The 19859-nt window shown below is 34.9% G+C and overlaps 1 protein-coding gene across 2 annotated transcripts in view; it reads right to left on the reverse strand.

The window, feature by feature from the left end:
• UBL3 (ubiquitin like 3) overlaps window positions 1-19859 on the reverse strand; it is a 462821-nt gene that overhangs the window by 127595 nt on the left and 315367 nt on the right. The gene's annotated exons all lie outside the window — the stretch shown is intronic.

The raw sequence follows: 19859 nt of genomic DNA on the forward strand, positions 1-19859 counted from the left end.
GAAACCACCAAAGACCCCTATAAACGTGGATTTTTTAAAGAATTTTAGAAACCACCAAAGACCCCTATAAACGTGGATTTTTTAAAGAATTTTAGAAACCACCAAAGACCCCTATAAACGTGGATTTTTTAAAGAATTTTAGAAACCACCAAAGACCCCTATAAACGTGGATTTTTTAAAGAATTTTAGAAACCACCAAAGACCCCTATAAACGTGGATTTTTTAAAGAATTTTAGAAACCACCAAAGACCCCTATAAACGTGGATTTTTTAAAGAATTTTAGAAACCACCAAAGACCCCTATAAACGTGGATTTTTTAAAGAATTTTAGAAACCACCAAAGACCCCTATAAACGTGGATTTTTTAAAGAATTTTAGAAACCACCAAAGACCCCTATAAACGTGGATTTTTTAAAGAATTTTAGAAACCACCAAAGACCCCTATAAACGTGAATTTTTTAAAGAATTTTAGAAACCACCAAAGACCCCTATAAACGTGGATTTTTTAAAGAATTTTAGAAACCACCAAAGACCCCTATAAACGTGGATTTTTTAAAGAATTTTAGAAACCACCAAAGACCCCTATAAACGTGGATTTTTTAAAGAATTTTAGAAACCACCAAAGACCCCTATAAACGTGGATTTTTTAAAGAATTTTAGAAACCACCAAAGACCCCTATAAACGTGGATTTTTTAAAGAATTTTAGAAACCACCAAAGACCCCTATAAACGTGGATTTTTTAAAGAATTTTAGAAACCACCAAAGACCCCTATAAACGTGGATTTTTTAAAGAATTTTAGAAACCACCAAAGACCCCTATAAACGTGGATTTTTTAAAGAATTTTAGAAACCACCAAAGACCCCTATAAACGTGGATTTTTTAAAGAATTTTAGAAACCACCAAAGACCCCTATAAACGTGGATTTTTTAAAGAATTTTAGAAACCACCAAAGACCCCTATAAACGTGGATTTTTTAAAGAATTTTAGAAACCACCAAAGACCCCTATAAACGTGGATTTTTTAAAGAATTTTAGAAACCACCAAAGACCCCTATAAACGTGGATTTTTTAAAGAATTTTAGAAACCACCAAAGACCCCTATAAACGTGGATTTTTTAAAGAATTTTAGAAACCACCAAAGACCCCTATAAACGTGGATTTTTTAAAGAATTTTAGAAACCACCAAAGACCCCTATAAACGTGGATTTTTTAAAGAATTTTAGAATCCACCAAAGACCCCTATAAACGTGGATTTTTTAAAGAATTTTAGAAACCACCAAAGACCCCTATAAACGTGGATTTTTTAAAGAATTTTAGAAACCACCAAAGACCCCTATAAACGTGGATTTTTTAAAGAATTTTAGAAACCACCAAAGACCCCTATAAACGTGGATTTTTTAAAGAATTTTAGAAACCACCAAAGACCCCTATAAACGTGGATTTTTTAAAGAATTTTAGAAACCACCAAAGACCCCTATAAACGTGGATTTTTTAAAGAATTTTAGAAACCACCAAAGACCCCTATAAACGTGGATTTTTTAAAGAATTTTAGAAACCACCAAAGACCCCTATAAACGTGGATTTTTTAAAGAATTTTAGAAACCACCAAAGACCCCTATAAACGTGGATTTTTTAAAGAATTTTAGAAACCACCAAAGACCCCTATAAACGTGGATTTTTTAAAGAATTTTAGAAACCACCAAAGACCCCTATAAACGTGGATTTTTTAAAGAATTTTAGAAACCACCAAAGACCCCTATAAACGTGGATTTTTTAAAGAATTTTAGAAACCACCAAAGACCCCTATAAACGTGGATTTTTTAAAGAATTTTAGAATCCACCAAAGACCCCTATAAACGTGGATTTTTTAAAGAATTTTAGAAACCACCAAAGACCCCTATAAACGTGGATTTTTTAAAGAATTTTAGAAACCACCAAAGACCCCTATAAACGTGGATTTTTTAAAGAATTTTAGAAACCACCAAAGACCCCTATAAACGTGGATTTTTTAAAGAATTTTAGAAACCACCAAAGACCCCTATAAACGTGGATTTTTTAAAGAATTTTAGAAACCACCAAAGACCCCTATAAACGTGGATTTTTTAAAGAATTTTAGAAACCACCAAAGACCCCTATAAACGTGGATTTTTTAAAGAATTTTAGAAACCACCAAAGACCCCTATAAACGTGGATTTTTTAAAGAATTTTAGAAACCACCAAAGACCCCTATAAACGTGGATTTTTTAAAGAATTTTAGAAACCACCAAAGACCCCTATAAACGTGGATTTTTTAAAGAATTTTAGAAACCACCAAAGACCCCTATAAACGTGGATTTTTTAAAGAATTTTAGAAACCACCAAAGACCCCTATAAACGTGGATTTTTTAAAGAATTTTAGAAACCACCAAAGACCCCTATAAACGTGGATTTTTTAAAGAATTTTAGAAACCACCAAAGACCCCTATAAACGTGGATTTTTTAAAGAATTTTAGAAACCACCAAAGACCCCTATAAACGTGGATTTTTTAAAGAATTTTAGAAACCACCAAAGACCCCTATAAACGTGGATTTTTTAAAGAATTTTAGAAACCACCAAAGACCCCTATAAACGTGGATTTTTTAAAGAATTTTAGAAACCACCAAAGACCCCTATAAACGTGGATTTTTTAAAGAATTTTAGAAACCACCAAAGACCCCTATAAACGTGGATTTTTTAAAGAATTTTAGAAACCACCAAAGACCCCTATAAACGTGGATTTTTTAAAGAATTTTAGAAACCACCAAAGACCCCTATAAACGTGGATTTTTTAAAGAATTTTAGAAACCACCAAAGACCCCTATAAACGTGGATTTTTTAAAGAATTTTAGAAACCACCAAAGACCCCTATAAACGTGGATTTTTTAAAGAATTTTAGAAACCACCAAAGACCCCTATAAACGTGGATTTTTTAAAGAATTTTAGAAACCACCAAAGACCCCTATAAACGTGGATTTTTTAAAGAATTTTAGAAACCACCAAAGACCCCTATAAACGTGGATTTTTTAAAGAATTTTAGAAACCACCAAAGACCCCTATAAACGTGGATTTTTTAAAGAATTTTAGAAACCACCAAAGACCCCTATAAACGTGGATTTTTTAAAGAATTTTAGAATCCACCAAAGACCCCTATAAACGTGGATTTTTTAAAGAATTTTAGAAACCACCAAAGACCCCTATAAACGTGGATTTTTTAAAGAATTTTAGAAACCACCAAAGACCCCTATAAACGTGGATTTTTTAAAGAATTTTAGAAACCACCAAAGACCCCTATAAACGTGGATTTTTTAAAGAATTTTAGAAACCACCAAAGACCCCTATAAACGTGGATTTTTTAAAGAATTTTAGAAACCACCAAAGACCCCTATAAACGTGGATTTTTTAAAGAATTTTAGAAACCACCAAAGACCCCTATAAACGTGGATTTTTTAAAGAATTTTAGAAACCACCAAAGACCCCTATAAACGTGGATTTTTTAAAGAATTTTAGAAACCACCAAAGACCCCTATAAACGTGGATTTTTTAAAGAATTTTAGAAACCACCAAAGACCCCTATAAACGTGGATTTTTTAAAGAATTTTAGAAACCACCAAAGACCCCTATAAACGTGGATTTTTTAAAGAATTTTAGAAACCACCAAAGACCCCTATAAACGTGGATTTTTTAAAGAATTTTAGAAACCACCAAAGACCCCTATAAACGTGGATTTTTTAAAGAATTTTAGAAACCACCAAAGACCCCTATAAACGTGGATTTTTTAAAGAATTTTAGAAACCACCAAAGACCCCTATAAACGTGGATTTTTTAAAGAATTTTAGAAACCACCAAAGACCCCTATAAACGTGGATTTTTTAAAGAATTTTAGAAACCACCAAAGACCCCTATAAACGTGGATTTTTTAAAGAATTTTAGAAACCACCAAAGACCCCTATAAACGTGGATTTTTTAAAGAATTTTAGAAACCACCAAAGACCCCTATAAACGTGGATTTTTTAAAGAATTTTAGAAACCACCAAAGACCCCTATAAACGTGGATTTTTTAAAGAATTTTAGAAACCACCAAAGACCCCTATAAACGTGGATTTTTTAAAGAATTTTAGAAACCACCAAAGACCCCTATAAACGTGGATTTTTTAAAGAATTTTAGAAACCACCAAAGACCCCTATAAACGTGGATTTTTTAAAGAATTTTAGAAACCACCAAAGACCCCTATAAACGTGGATTTTTTAAAGAATTTTAGAAACCACCAAAGACCCCTATAAACGTGGATTTTTTAAAGAATTTTAGAAACCACCAAAGACCCCTATAAACGTGGATTTTTTAAAGAATTTTAGAAACCACCAAAGACCCCTATAAACGTGGATTTTTTAAAGAATTTTAGAAACCACCAAAGACCCCTATAAACGTGGATTTTTTAAAGAATTTTAGAAACCACCAAAGACCCCTATAAACGTGGATTTTTTAAAGAATTTTAGAAACCACCAAAGACCCCTATAAACGTGGATTTTTTAAAGAATTTTAGAATCCACCAAAGACCCCTATAAACGTGGATTTTTTAAAGAATTTTAGAAACCACCAAAGACCCCTATAAACGTGGATTTTTTAAAGAATTTTAGAAACCACCAAAGACCCCTATAAACGTGGATTTTTTAAAGAATTTTAGAAACCACCAAAGACCCCTATAAACGTGGATTTTTTAAAGAATTTTAGAAACCACCAAAGACCCCTATAAACGTGGATTTTTTAAAGAATTTTAGAAACCACCAAAGACCCCTATAAACGTGGATTTTTTAAAGAATTTTAGAAACCACCAAAGACCCCTATAAACGTGGATTTTTTAAAGAATTTTAGAAACCACCAAAGACCCCTATAAACGTGGATTTTTTAAAGAATTTTAGAAACCACCAAAGACCCCTATAAACGTGGATTTTTTAAAGAATTTTTAAAGATTTTTAGCCCGTAATAAATGGGGATTTTTAAAGATTTTTAACCCACAATAGACGTGGATTTTTTAAATATTTTTAGCAGCCAACAAAGACCACTCGTGGGGTTTTTTTTAAAGATTTTTGGCAGCCACCAAAGACACCTATAGACTTGGCTATTTTAAAGATTTTTAGGGGCCACCATAGGCCGCATTTGATGGCAATTTGTTCTTCTTTGACAATTTTAACCCTTTTCAAAGCCATCCACGGGCAACCAAAATTCTCATTAACTTATATTTTTTAACAAAAAAAGAAAAAAAATCAATTAACTAAAGTAAAGTTTAAATCCGTAATCTGACACATTTCAAATCACTCACCTCTACTTAGTCATGCGGAAAAAAAAACGCAGACACAAACCGTGAATGAGAACTTCTTAGTCACAATATATAGAAAAAAAAATGGAAATTGAATTGAAGACTTAGACGAAACGAGGCGAAAATAATGTATTTGACTTAGAGAGATGACTAACGACAAGAACAACAACAACAGTGTGAGCAAAGGAAACAAACGTCTGTCGACCAAAGTTGAAGATAAAAACAAAATTTAAACCTTCGTCACGTTCGATGGCATTAGATGCGCACACATAACACACCGAATAAACTTGAAAGGATACAAACAAAAAAATCCTTGACATTCCACAGACCCATTAACAGAAAAATTCGCACACACACACATTCATTCACATAATCACACATATTAGGAGGAAAAAGATATGAAGTAAGGATGAATAATGAAGGAGATACTACTGTCGGCAACGGAAGATGGATGGAATGTAGGGAGGGAATGAAGGGATAAGGCAACATGGCCTTTCCATTGTGAACATCACAGAGATCGACATAATGATCTTCGTCCTTGGACTTCAAAAAACTCAAATCCCTACCGGAGATATTCTTTGGGGACCCTTTAGAACCTGTTAACATATTTAAATAAGATCAGGGATTTCAGGCCCCCCACATTATGGCCCAAGAAATAAATTGCCACCAAAGAGGGAATAATAAAACTCAAAGAAGAAGACAGACCGACAGCAGTAATGAATGTGAAAGCAACAAATAAACATCATACACACAGATACATATATGCATGGATGGATTTGTGGACGACGACAGAAATGAATGAATGGATGGATGGCTGGAGGAATAACTCACTAACTGACTGACTGACTGACTGGATGAATACCTTAACAAAAATTCAAGTTTTTTATCAAAGGCAACAGGAATGACGACAACAAGAATGTTGTGGATGTCACTTCTTAATATAGACAGACAGAAAGAAAGATGGAACGAACCAACTATAGAAAGACGGGATGAATGGTTGAGTGAATACTTATGTCGACGGCGGCTGGCAGCATTGGGTAAAGTTAACGGCTAGTGCCTTCGCTCTCAAATAATGATGCTGACTGACGATGGTGATAAGCATAAAGTGGATATGGTTGTCTTTCTGGCTATCCTCTGTTCCTGCTGCTGTTGTTGCTCCTGTGTGTCCAACAACATATTTTTATGTTTGTGTTGTGATGCCATTTAGTCTGTGGGCGCGTCTCATTTTTCGCACTTGAAAATATTCTTCAACGTCATTGAATTTGTCGCGCGTCTAGGTTTATGTGTTTTATGCTGTTGTTGTTGCTGGTTTTTTCGTTTTTCATTCAACAAGATGTTCAAGTGTTTGGTCGGTACTTTTCACTACTTCATCGTTTTCCTTTGTAAGGCCCATCGAGAATGTTGTAGTGTCTGTCATGTAAATCTCCATTTTTACAATATTCCAAGCAAATTAGGGATAAGGATAAGGAGGGTTTCCATAATGATGATTCCATTAAAGGTTTGTTGTTATAATGAAGACAACAATAAACGTGGATTTTTTAAAGATTTTTAAGGCCCAACAAAGACCACAATAAACGTGGATTTTTTGAAGATTTTTAAAGCCCAACAAAGACCACAATAAACGTGGATTTTTTTAAAGACTTTTAAAGCCCAACAAAGACCACAATAAACGTGGATTTTTTAAAGATTTTTAAAGCCCAACAAATACCACAATAAACGTGGATTTTTTAAAGATTTTAGGCAGCCACCAAAGACCACAATAAATGTGGATTTTTTAAAGATTTTTAAAGCTCAACAAAGACCACAATAAACGTGGATTTTTTAAAGATTTTTAAAGCCCAACAAAGACCACAATAAACGTGGATTTTTTAAAGATTTTTAAAGCTCAACAAAGACCACAATAAACGTGGATTTTTTAAAGATTTTTAAAGCCCAAAAAAGACCACAATAAACGTGGATTTTTTAAAGATTTTTAAAGCCCAACAAAGACCACAATAAACGTGGATTTTTTAAAGATTTTTAAAGCTCAACAAAGACCACAATAAACGTGGATTTTTTAAAGATTTTTAAAGCCCAACAAAGACCACAATAAACGTGGATTTTTTAAAGATTTTAGGCAGCCACCAAAGACCACAATAAATGTGGATTTTTTAAAGATTTTTAAAGCCCAACAAAGACCACAATAAACGTGGATTTTTTAAAGATTTTTAAAGCCCAACAAAGACCACAATAAACGTGGATTTTTTAAAGATTTTTAAAGCCCAACAAAGACCACAATAAACGTGGATTTTTTAAAGATTTTTAAAGCCCAACAAAGACCACAATAAACGTGGATTTTTTAAAGATTTTTAAAGCCCAACAAAGACCACAATAAACGTGGATTTTTTAAAGATTTTTAAAGCCCAACAAAGACCACAATAAACGTGGATTTTTGAAAGATTTTAAAAGCCCAACAAAGACCACAATAAACGTGGATTTTTTTAAAGATTTTTAAAGCCCAACAAAGACCACAATAAACGTGGATTTTTAAAAGATTTTAAAAGCCCAACAAAGACCACAATAAACGTGGATTTTTAAAAGATTTTAAAAGCCCAACAAAGACCACAATAAACGTGGATTTTTGAAAGATTTTAAAAGCCCAACAAAGACCACAATAAACGTGGATTTTTTTAAAGATTTTTAAAGCCCAACAAAGACCACAATAAACGTGGATTTTTTAAAGATTTTTAAAGCCCAACAAAGACCACAATAAACGTGGATTTTTTAAAGATTTTTAAAGCCCAACAAAGACCACAATAAACGTGGATTTTTTAAAGATTTTTAAAGCCCAACAAAGACCACAATAAACGTGGATTTTTTAAAGATTTTTAGCAGCCACCAAATACCTCTATAAACGTGGATTTTTTTAAAGATTTTTAGCAGCCACCAAATACCACAATAAACGTGGATTTTTTAAAGATTTTTAGCAGCCAACGTAGGGGATGAATGATACCAAGCAACGGTCTTGACCGGCTTTAACATGGCAAAGCCCAGGATTTATCTTGGTCCCTCTTTCATCTCAAGTGGACACTGACCTCCCCGTGGTGTCACCTGGGGAATTGCCTTTAACAACCGTTAAAGGTAGTGAGCTAACATGTGCCGCGCGTTCACCCATAAGAACGTTAAAAACTTGGGTTTGGGCGTCGGGTTAGTAACCCTCCCCTAGAAAAAACATCCTACTATAAAAAACGAAAGAAAAGAAAAACAAACCCCTCTAAAGTTGACGAACCCTGCAAACGTTTTAAGGACCATGATCTGCCGAATCTGCACCTGGAATGTTCGCACTCTTTATAGAGAAGGTGCAGTCTTTGCATTGGCAGCAGCAAAATCCATACTTGGATTCCAGAGACCTCCACAAAGGAATTCATGGTATGACCAGGAGTGTCGTGCTGCTACCGAAGAGAAAAATGCGACATATAGAGCTACTTTACAATCAGTAGCAACGCGTAGCGCACGAGAGAGATATCGGGAGAAAAGGAGAGAAGAGAAACGACTTTTCCGCAAGAAAAAGAGAGAAATGGAAAAACGGGAGAGTGAAAAAATCGAGATGTACAGGAGACAGAATGAAGTCCGAAAATTCTACCAAAGAGTGAAACATCAAACAGATGGCTTTGGTACAGGCACATCCTCCTGTAGAGACCAGCAAGGTAATCTGGTAACAGATACAGTTAGCGTGCTCAGGATATGGAAGGAACATTTCTCCTGGTATCCAATAGTAGCGAAGACGATGATACCACAGATCCAATCCCAGAAGATGGTATAGAATGTATACCGCCCGGCCAAGATGAGGTAAAAACAGCAATCAACCGGCTGAAGAATAATAAAGCAGCAGGAGCCGATGGCTTACCAGCCGAGCTGTTTAAAACCGGAGGCGACGCGCTGATAAGGTGTATGCATCAGCTAGTTAGCACCATCTGGCAGGAAGAACGCGTACCCGACGATTGGAACCTGAGCATCCTGTGTCCCGTCCATAAGAAAGGAGATAAGACTGTATGCTCCAACTATAGGGGCATAAGTCTTCTCCCTATTGTCTATAAGATAGTGTCAGGGATATTTTGCGAACGACTAAAGCCAATGGTCAACGAAATAATTGGACCATACCAATGTGGCTTTAGACCTGGCAAGTCCACCATTGACCAGATATTTACCCTGCGGCAAATCCTAGAGAAGACCCAAGAGATGCAGATCGACATATTTCACCTTTTTGTCGTTTATAAAGCAGCATTCGACAGTCCCCTCCGATCAAAGGTATTCCACGCAATGTCTGAATTTGGTATCCCCGCAAAGCTCATCCGGCTTTGTAAGATGACTTTAACTGATACTAGGTCCTCAGTTAAAATTGGAAAGAACCTCTCCGAATAATTTTGTACCAAAAGAGGTTTCAGACAAGGAGACAGCCTTTCGTTTGACCTATTTAACATTTTGCTGGAAAAGGTAATACGAGATGCAAATGTCAAAAGAAATGGCACAATTTACACCAATAGCCACATGTTACTTGCCTATGCTGATGACATAGACATCATGGGACGATCAGTAAAGGAAGTAACTGATACCTTTAGAAAGGTCGAAGCAGAATCTGCGAAAGTGGGTCTGGCGGTAAACGGCGAAAAGACCAAATTGATGGTGTCGACGCGCAAAGCGTCCATAGAGCTCGGACCAACTGTAGAAGTTGGTACCTACAATTTTGAGGTACTTAAAGACTTCGTCTACCTCGACACTGCCAAAAACACAACAAACAACATCAGTTGTGAAATAAGAAGAAGAATTGTATTGGCCAACAGATGCTACTATGGTTTAAGTAAGCAATTTAAAAACAAAGCCACATATCGTCAAACAAAAATAACACTATACAAAACGCTGATACTACCCGTGCTAATGTATGGCTCCGAAGCATGGGTACTTGCGCAAGCAGATAAGGCAGTGCTTGGGCCGATTTGTGTTGACGGTGAATATCGACGTCGTATGAACCACGAGCTATATAAGCTATACAAAGACATGAATATAGTTAAACGTATCGAGATGCAACGATTGCTTTGGCTAGGCCATATCATGAGAATGAGCGATGATGAACCCGCTAAAAAGGCGTATGAATACATGCCACATGGCGGTGTACGCAGAATCGGCAGGCCTAAGCTTCGATGCAGCAAACAAGTGGATGAAGAAATGGAAAGGCGCGGTATTCCAAAAAGTCAAGCGAAAAACAGAGAGGAATGGAGATCTTTTCTTAGTTCGGTCTATGGAACAAATGTTCTGTAATGGGCCAACTAAGTAAGTAAGTAAGCAGCCAACAAATACCTCTATAAAGGTGGATTTTTTAAAGAGTTTTAGCAGCCACCAAATTCCTCTATAAACGTGGATTTTTTAAAGATTTTTAGCAGCCACCAAAGACCACAATAAACGTGGATTTTTTAAAGGATTTTAGCAGCCACCAAATACCTCTATAAACGTGGATTTTTTAAAGGATTTTAGCAGCCACCAAATACCTCTATAAACGTGGATTTTTTAAAGGATTTTAGCAGCCACCAAATACCTCTATAAACGTGGATTTTTTTAAAGACCACAATAAGCGTGGATTTTTTAAAGATTTTTATCCAGTCGTTATAGGCCACAATAAATGGGAATTTTTCAAAGATTTTTAGGGGCCACCAAAGGCCACAATAAACTGAATGCTTTTTTGTCCTTTCATTGTTTGTTGTAATAGGATTTATTTCCTGTTTGTGTTGTTCACTTTAAGTTTTTTTCATCTAGAATAGCTTTTTTTCCTTCAGTCGCTAGATTTTTTTTAAATATTTTTTTTTTGGAGCAACCAAAATACCCAAATAAACGTGAACTTTTTAAATATTTTTAGCAGCCACCAAAGACCAAAATAAATGGAGATTTGTTTAAAGATTTTTAACAGCCACAAAAGATCACAATAAACGTGGATTATCTCAAGTCCATGCCCTGAAAAAAAATGTAGTGTCCTAAGTCTAAGACCTTCACTAACTACATATCCTTTTTTCAATATCACATTTATAATGGTTTTCCCAATCGTGGCTTAATTTATTTTATGCCAATAACAGTTTATAAATCTCCAATTTCTTTCAATATTAACAAGAAAATTGATTTCTGTTTTATGGCCTTTTTTCAAAGTTTGGCATTTTTCCTTCGGATTTTTTCGAAGGTCCTATTTTATGTTCCATTATTTATGGCTTTGGTAACACTAAACCTCTTAGATTTTGATTTGGCAAACCCATGGCGATACACTGTTATTGCTTTTGCCATAGATGCAGTGGAGTAGGATATACTAGCCAAAATCTTACTGTAATAATAATTGTTATTGTAGAAAAGCATAATATTACACATATAACTTCTATAATACACACATGACTACATACATGTATGTGCTTGCACTTGAAGTTAGAAAGCCATGGCATTTTGTTGGCATCCTTTTTTCAATATATCCTCCATAAATTGAACTTTGAAAGTTATTTTTTTTTTTGTTCACATCAGAAAAAAAGTTTTAACTAGTGTTAACAGGGTGTAGGGAGAGGTAAATTCCTTGTTTCTCTTGGCTAGCCATTGTTTATTTTTAATATCCTTTTTTTCGGTTGTGCTCTGCAAGGATATGAACCCGTTTGTCGCCATGTTTCAATATCACAAAAAAAAAAAAACAACATACCTTCACAATTTTTCAGAGGTTATGATGTGTTGCTGCTGCTGCTATTATTGTTATTGGAATAAATGTTGTACAAAAAGGATATATTTTTATTTTTTGGATTATTTTTAAAGGGATATCCTTGTTGACATATATGTACGTTAGAGTTTGGATGGCATTTGGTTTCTTTTTAATATTTTATGATTTTTTGCACGTTATTGTTGTTATTTTATTTTTAGTTTTTTATTATGAAAACATAAATTCTTCTACATGAAAGGGTTAATTGGATAATTCGTTTAGAAAAAACAGAATGGCTGTCCTTTGTGTGTTGTGGAAGGTTGAGGAATTTTTTTTATTGGTTAATAGAAAAGATTTTTATTGGCATTCCTTTCTACTGAAAACAAAATTATATATTTTAAATCCTTTACTGGAATTGGAAAAATATGTTACAAAATATTTCTCAAATATTTATACCCTACTGAGAGAGCGTTTTTAAATTTATTGCAGCATGTTGTCCTTGCGACTTACGATACTACAATTTTTTTTCGGGGCATGGACTTGATATAATCCACGTTTATTGTGATCTTTGGTGGCTGTTAAAAATCTTTAAAAAATCTCCATTTATTTCAGACTTTGGTGGCTGCTAAAAATATTTAAAAAGTTCACCTTCATTCTGTTAATTCGGTTGCCCCAAAAAATCTTTAAAAAATCTAGCGACTGAAGGAAAAAAACTATTGAAGATGAATGAATAATTCCCTTCGCCGGGATGAAATCATGATATTGGTAGCGATCAGAAAAAATTTTGCAACACTGTCAGTTCGTTTTGAAAAACATTACTCTCTGTAATAGAGGGTAATAAATGAAGTTGAGCCAATGGGGGAATACTCCACTCAAACAATCGACAATGAGATTGAACTTCAACAATAAACAAAACAAACAAAAACAAAGAAGATGAAAAAACTTAAAGTGAACAACACAAACAGCAAATAAATCCTATTACAACAAATAACGCATTGTCAAGTATAACGAAGGATAATGATGATGGAAGATGACAAAAGAATAATACTCACTAATGTTAAAGTGAAATGACAAAGATGATGAGACTTGAACGAAGGTTTGCCATTATTGAAAGATAAAGTAAAGAAGAAAAACAAAGTTAAGTTACAAAATTTTATTATTAAGGTCGTCTAGTTCAGCAATGGGCGACAAAGAAACTACAACAGTTCGACAGTAAAAAGTAACAAGGAACGAATGACGATAGTCGGAGGTAAATTTAACTTCAATTAACATGGAGAAGCTTATATTGTATGTACTTGTCACTTCTAGCTTTGTGACAACTATGAAAATAGTATTGGTATTTTCTGCAGTTTGGAAGTTCTATCTACAGGTCTCAGGCTTTATGTGTCTGAATATCATAGACGACTGGTGTGAAAAGTCTTCTCAATATTCTTGAACAATTGGGCCAAATTGACGGTATCAAAGATCCTGGCAGGTTAAGGACATTGATTGCAACGGTGTGCAGTGCAGCCCGTCAGATGTAAATTATAGTTACCCTTCTTTGAGTGTGAGGTCTCTAATATGTGACACACTTCACTTCAATCATATTCTATGAGCAAAATAGTGTATTTTAAAAATCAGAAAATATATATTGTTGGTGCAACAATCATGTCACAAACAAGTCATTATGTTTCCTGGCACAAAATATGCGGTTGAAACAAAAATATATATTTTCAAACTTTTAAAACACACTATTTTGTTATTAGAACATGTTTGCACCCGCAATATCTCTTCTCTGTGTGTATTCGCATTGTATCTTTTGAATTCTTCTATTAATTGCCAGTCAAGGTAACACGAATCTCTTGGAATCAATTACTCATATGTCGCTCAAAGAGGAGACATTTTAACCCTTTTATGGTGCGAAGTTAAAGGTGGTCTATCCAATTTTTTTGGGATCGAAGCTACATATGAAGTGATTCCTTTTTCACTTGCATGAAAATGTTCGATCATTCAGCTCAACTCCAACCAGTAATTAATTAAAAAAGTATCAGTCGGCTTTTCCGACAGAGCTATACCCTCAATCTGTGTGGATTGAAATACTTTTTTTTTTTTGTATTTAGAACAGTGCCGACCAAGAAGAGAGCACACAACAAATGTGAATGTATTAAGAACATTGGCAATTTATGACAGTGTGTTTGTAAGTTTGTATGCACGCAACTAGAAAACAAAACCAAATCAAAACATTTGCTCTCTTGCCCGCTCTTTCTTTGCGTTCGGGTCGTGTGCGTGTGATTTGCCGAAAAACTTCGTAACCTCAACAATACTAAGGAACGGCAATGATTTAGAAGGGGTTTCAAGGTTTGGGGCGTATGAACCGACAAAAGAATGGATAGGATTAAAGCTCAAAAAATTGCGAGGATAACGATAGATAGGGCTTTTTTATCACACTAACTTACGAAAAACATAATATCGCTGTAAACAGGGCCACTAGGAAACCCTTCCGTAAAAATGTCCAAAGGATCCTCGAACAGACCCTTAACCATACAAAAATGTCGAACATTTGTGTGGGTGGTATCACAAGGATTGGACAGATAGAGAACAAAATTTGAACATAAACTAAGTTTCGACAATATTTAGAGATCCAAAGTTTGGACCAAATCGGTTGCTACGTCTATAAGAAATCGCGAGTACCATTTTAGAGAATATTTTCGAACTTTTGTAGGGAAGTTACCGGAAGGAGTGGACCTATAAGCACAACCTTCGAATTTCATCTAATATTCCAAGAAATATTATAATATACAAAGTGTGGGCGAACGCAGTATTCGATTCGAGCTCTCCAGCCACTACATATCGACACCTCCAAATAATAGTATGCTAAGTCTGAAAAGTGAGTTTTGCAGGAGAAGCTCTCAAAGTTTACAGTTTTCTTTGACCTTCTTTACAATGCTAAGTAAACATTTGTTTATAACTTCTGTTCGGATTGACCGATCATTACCAAAATTTGACAGAATTTAAGTTAAAGGACGTAAAATGTAAAAATGTAAAGAACTTGAAAACATGCTAAGTCGACTTAGCATACTATTGTTTGGAGGCGTCGATATGGTGCCATAGGGGTTTTTAACAACTTTCGGGTTGTTTTCTCAAAAAGTATGGACTTGCCACGGAAAAAATATATTGTCATAATTGAGGCAGCGACTACAAGTTGCTTCAACAAAGTGATTCGAGAGCAGGTCTTAAAGTGGACTCATTCGAAATTTTGTGTGGGAGGTACCCGAAGGAGTGTACAAATATAGTGCATATTTGATCCTGATCTATATCTGGTAAAAATATTAGGACGTGTAAAGTATAGACCAAATCGCTCACTCCCTTCAAGAGTTATCGTGCGCACAAACATTTTTGAACTTTTGTGGGGGAGGTACCTGAAGGAGTGGGCGGATATGGCTTATCTTCGAACTTAAACTAAGTTTGGACAAAATATTACGAAGGCGAAATTTTGGACCGAATCGACATATCCGTTCGAGAGTTATCTTGCGCTCCATCCACTACCCACGGTGCATAGGGTTTTTTGCACCTTTTAGGCTTTTTTCTCTGGAAGTATGGACTTGTCCCGATGAAACTTGTACCGCCGTATGGGGGGCAGTGAATACAAGTTGTAACAACAAAAATCAAAGCGATTCGAGAGCAGGTCCTAAACTGAACTTTTCCGAAATTTTGTGTGGGAGGTACTCGAAGGAGTGGACCTATTGAGTCCATATTCAAACCTCATCTATATCTGGTAGAAATTTCACGATGTGCAAAGCATGGACCAAATCGGTTTTTCCCTTCAAGAGTTATCGTGCGCACAAATTTTCCGAACATTTTCGAAGTTTTGTGGGGGATATAACCCATCTTCGAACTTAAACTAAGTTTGGACAAGATATTACGAAAACCAAATTTTGGACCGAATCGGTTGATCCGTGCGAGAGTCATCTTCTGCTCCATCCAGCCAGCCATACAGACGGAAGGGCATGGCTAAATCAACCCCAAATTGTCTGAAATGCATTTCGTCCAAACTTGGGATCTAAAACCATTTTTTTGATGAGGCACATTTTGCCCGTATGAAAGTGTATATACCCTCGATAGCATAAGTACTTACTTACTTAGCTGGCCCATTACAGAACATTTGTTCCATTAATTCTCTCTGTTTTTCGCTTCGCTTTCTGGAATACCGCGCCTTTTCATTTCTTCATCCACTTGTATGCTCCATCGAAGCTTAGGCCTGCCGATTCTGCGTGCACCGCCATGTCGCATGTATTCATACGCCTTTTTAGCGGGTTCATCATCGCTCATTCTTATTATATGGCCTCGCCAACGTTAGCATAAATGTTGAGGGTATAATGATCTTCCCTAACAAGCCAAATTTAAAAAAAAATTGTTTTTGGTCACAAATTTTGTAAGCGTTTGCTTCAGGTCGGTGGTCTCCGGCCGTAGTCTACACGTAGTCTTCTTTGTATATAACTAAAACCCCTCTTGGTGGGGGTTTTGGAACTTTCGGGCCATATCCAGCAGTTCGGGCTATTTAAAGTGGATTTAAGAACAAATGTGTTGAAATTGTCTTTGAAAAGACAACAAATTGGAACTTTTGTGCGTGAGGTTTATGTAGGAGTGGCCCCAAATATCCGACTTACAAACGCCTCGACGGCTTCGTGAATGAAATCCAATTTCCCAAATGTTGCAAAGTTTTGTACAATTTGTGTTGTACTCAAAATCACAGAAATACTATCCGCATTTAAATTTCAATATCATCCGAAAACTGATCTTAAGCGCAAATGTGTTTTGTGGAGCTTGTACTCGAAGGGAGAGGTCGATATAGTTTATCTTTGAACTTTATCTTAATTTGAGAAAAACATTAGGTTTAGCCATATTTGAGCCAAAGGGTCCTTTCGGTTTATTACTTTGGGAATCATGGACTTTCACCTTTATGAAATTCGAAACTTGAATTGGTCGACTCCACAGATCAATGCCGAGCATGAGAATAAGACGTTTTGTACAATTCTGGTCCGGTATGAATTGAGAATAGCCGACAGATGTTAATTGTGCGAGGGTTGATCTTGTGATTCGTGGCTGGAACTGCTCGACACTCGTCATTGCTGGAGGGTGTTGTTGTAGGACGGGGTTGACATCATACCCATCTAAAGCTTCCACAACTGTTCGGGTATGAAGTGTCTTCAGCGATGCAATCCTAATGACCTCCTGGATGTCGGGTTTGTATCGCCGGATGTCTTCTCGGATGTTACGAGGAACACTATGTTGTGGTCGGGATGCGTTTGCTGATGGCATACCAGTAGAAACACTGCACGGGATTACATACATATGTTCACACAACATCTCCCAAGGGTCAAGGGAAACTTTTCTTTTATGTTACCTAATTTTTATGACACAATTTGTAGAAAAGTTTTTCAGGGCTCTCGGGGGATTTGCCGAAGCCGAAAATGTTGATGTTCGGGTCAGAGATTGAACCGCAGACCTGTACCACGGTGGCTCCCTGGATATTACGATGTGTAAAGTTTAGACCAAATTGGATACTAAATTCGGGAGCTATTGTGCTCATCAGTCATTTTAGTTTATGGCGGCAACCAATATCTCAGGAAGTATGGAGTGCCACCGTGATGCAATGATATGCACACCCGCAACATCAAATGTTGAACGGTGCAAAATACCCCTCAGTAAAGTTGACGACATTTCCTGAGTATTTCAGCCTTGTAAAACTTCTCTGCAAGTGGTGTCGTAAGACACGCCTTTCGGACTCGGCGATAAACAGCAGGTTCCATATCATTGAGCTAATGTGAATCGGGGTGCACTCATTCATATGAGAGAAGTCTCCCTTGACCCTTCCGGCGAATAGCCTCAAGGGATATTAGCGTGTCTGAGCCATTGCTTCAGGAAGTATGGACTGTGTGGGTTTTCGATTAAAATTTCAAAGCGGAACGAATGGGTCCAAAGGGCCACCTTAGAAATTAGACTAGAGCCGGGCGCGTGCCTAAAAAATTAGATACAGACACGTCGACCTTGAAATAAGCACGAGACGCATGCTCACGCACGAAATCCTGCTGAACCGACGGCTATAGAAAAAAATGTCATAGCTAATTATTTTAATGACTTTAAACATTTAAAACATCAATCCGCCTAGGTACACCGCATGTCCTTCTTTCTATACAATTTTTGTTTGGGAACACAAAAATGATGCACGATCGTGACACACATGTTTCGTACGTGTTTTAATTTAACAAAAAGACACCAGTACAAGCGTGACCCGAAAAGAAAGTGAACAAGACATACCCTTATCTCTATTTTTGACCAAATCGGTAATTTTTATTTATTTATTTATTTATTTCAAAATTCATATATGATACAAAGCCTCAATGGCCAATTAAACGTATCTCAAGACAAAAAACCTGAGTTATAAAATTTACTTAAGGGGTTATGGCCATTTGCATATTTTACAAATTCGAAATTTTTTATTGACTCATTTTAAACTACAGATAGAATAAAATATATTGCAAAAATTTCGAGTCAATCGGAAAAAAATTAGCTGAGATATGGGCGTTTGAAAGGAAAAATTCATTGTGATTTGTATGTAACATCGAAGTTTTAAACGCGGTTTTCTCGAAATGGCATTTTTAATAGCGGTGCCCACTGTAGCTGGAAAATGGATAATCAGATTTTCATATGTTTTTATGGGGTTACACATGAAAAGGATGTCCTTAAGCGAGGGCGCAAAAATATTAATTTTTTTTGTTAAAAGTGGAATTTCGAATTGATTTACTTTATGATTTCGATTTATGGCGAAAGAAAACTATTCTTTTTTTTTAATAGGAGTTTTGGCTTTGACAGCTCACAATTTTTTAATTAATGTTTTTTAATTCATCTTCGCTTAAGAACAAGATTATTAGGTTCTTAATGAGCCCACAAAAACATATGCTGATCGGTTTATTAATTTTCCAGCTACAGTGGGCACTTCAAACTGCTTTAGTAAAAACAGTGTTTCGTAGGTGGGTATTTGTCGCAAAATTGTGCAACATATTTCAAAAAAAAAAAAAAAAAATGAATAAATAAAATTAAATAAATAAATAAATAAATAAATAAATAAATAAAAAAATCCGAAAGTAGCTCAAGGTGGGACCTATCAGATGAATCCAAAATCTTCTAAAAAAGTTTGGTAAATTTCTTGTAAAAAAATCATGACAAAATACTTGATGCATGTTTCATTTTTTAATTCACATTTGAAAAAATATTTTTTTATTTCACAGTTGAAAAAAATATTTTTTCAATCTAAGTTTGAAAAAAATATTATTTTTTAAAAAAAAATATATTTTTTTTTTAATTCACGTTTGAAAATATATATGTTTTCTTTAAATATTTAAATATTTTTCTTTAAAAATCCAAGTTTGAAAAAATATATTTTCTTAAATTTTTCTTTAAATATTTTTCTTTAAAAATCCACGTTTGAAAAAATATATTTTCTTTAATTTTTCTTTAAAAATCCAAGTTTGAAAAAATATATTTTCTTTAATTTTTCTTTAAATATTTTTCTTTAAAAATCCACGTTTGAAAAAATATATTTTCTTTAATTTTTCTTTAAAAATCCAAGTTTGAAAAAATATATTTTCTTTATTTTTCTTTAAATATTTTTCTTTAAAAATCCACGTTTGAAAAATATATTTTCTTTAAATATTTAAATATTTTTCTTTAAAAATCCAAGTTTGAAATAAATATTTTTTTTAAACTTACACGTTTGAAAAAAATATTTTTTTTAAACTTACACGTTTGAAAAAAATATTTTTTTTTAAAAAATCCACGTTTGAAAAAAAAA

Source organism: Musca autumnalis, unplaced genomic scaffold, assembly GCF_047663935.1.
Source record: "Musca autumnalis isolate F117 unplaced genomic scaffold, ASM4766393v1 scaffold_3, whole genome shotgun sequence".
NCBI classification, from domain to species: domain Eukaryota; kingdom Metazoa; phylum Arthropoda; class Insecta; order Diptera; family Muscidae; genus Musca; species Musca autumnalis.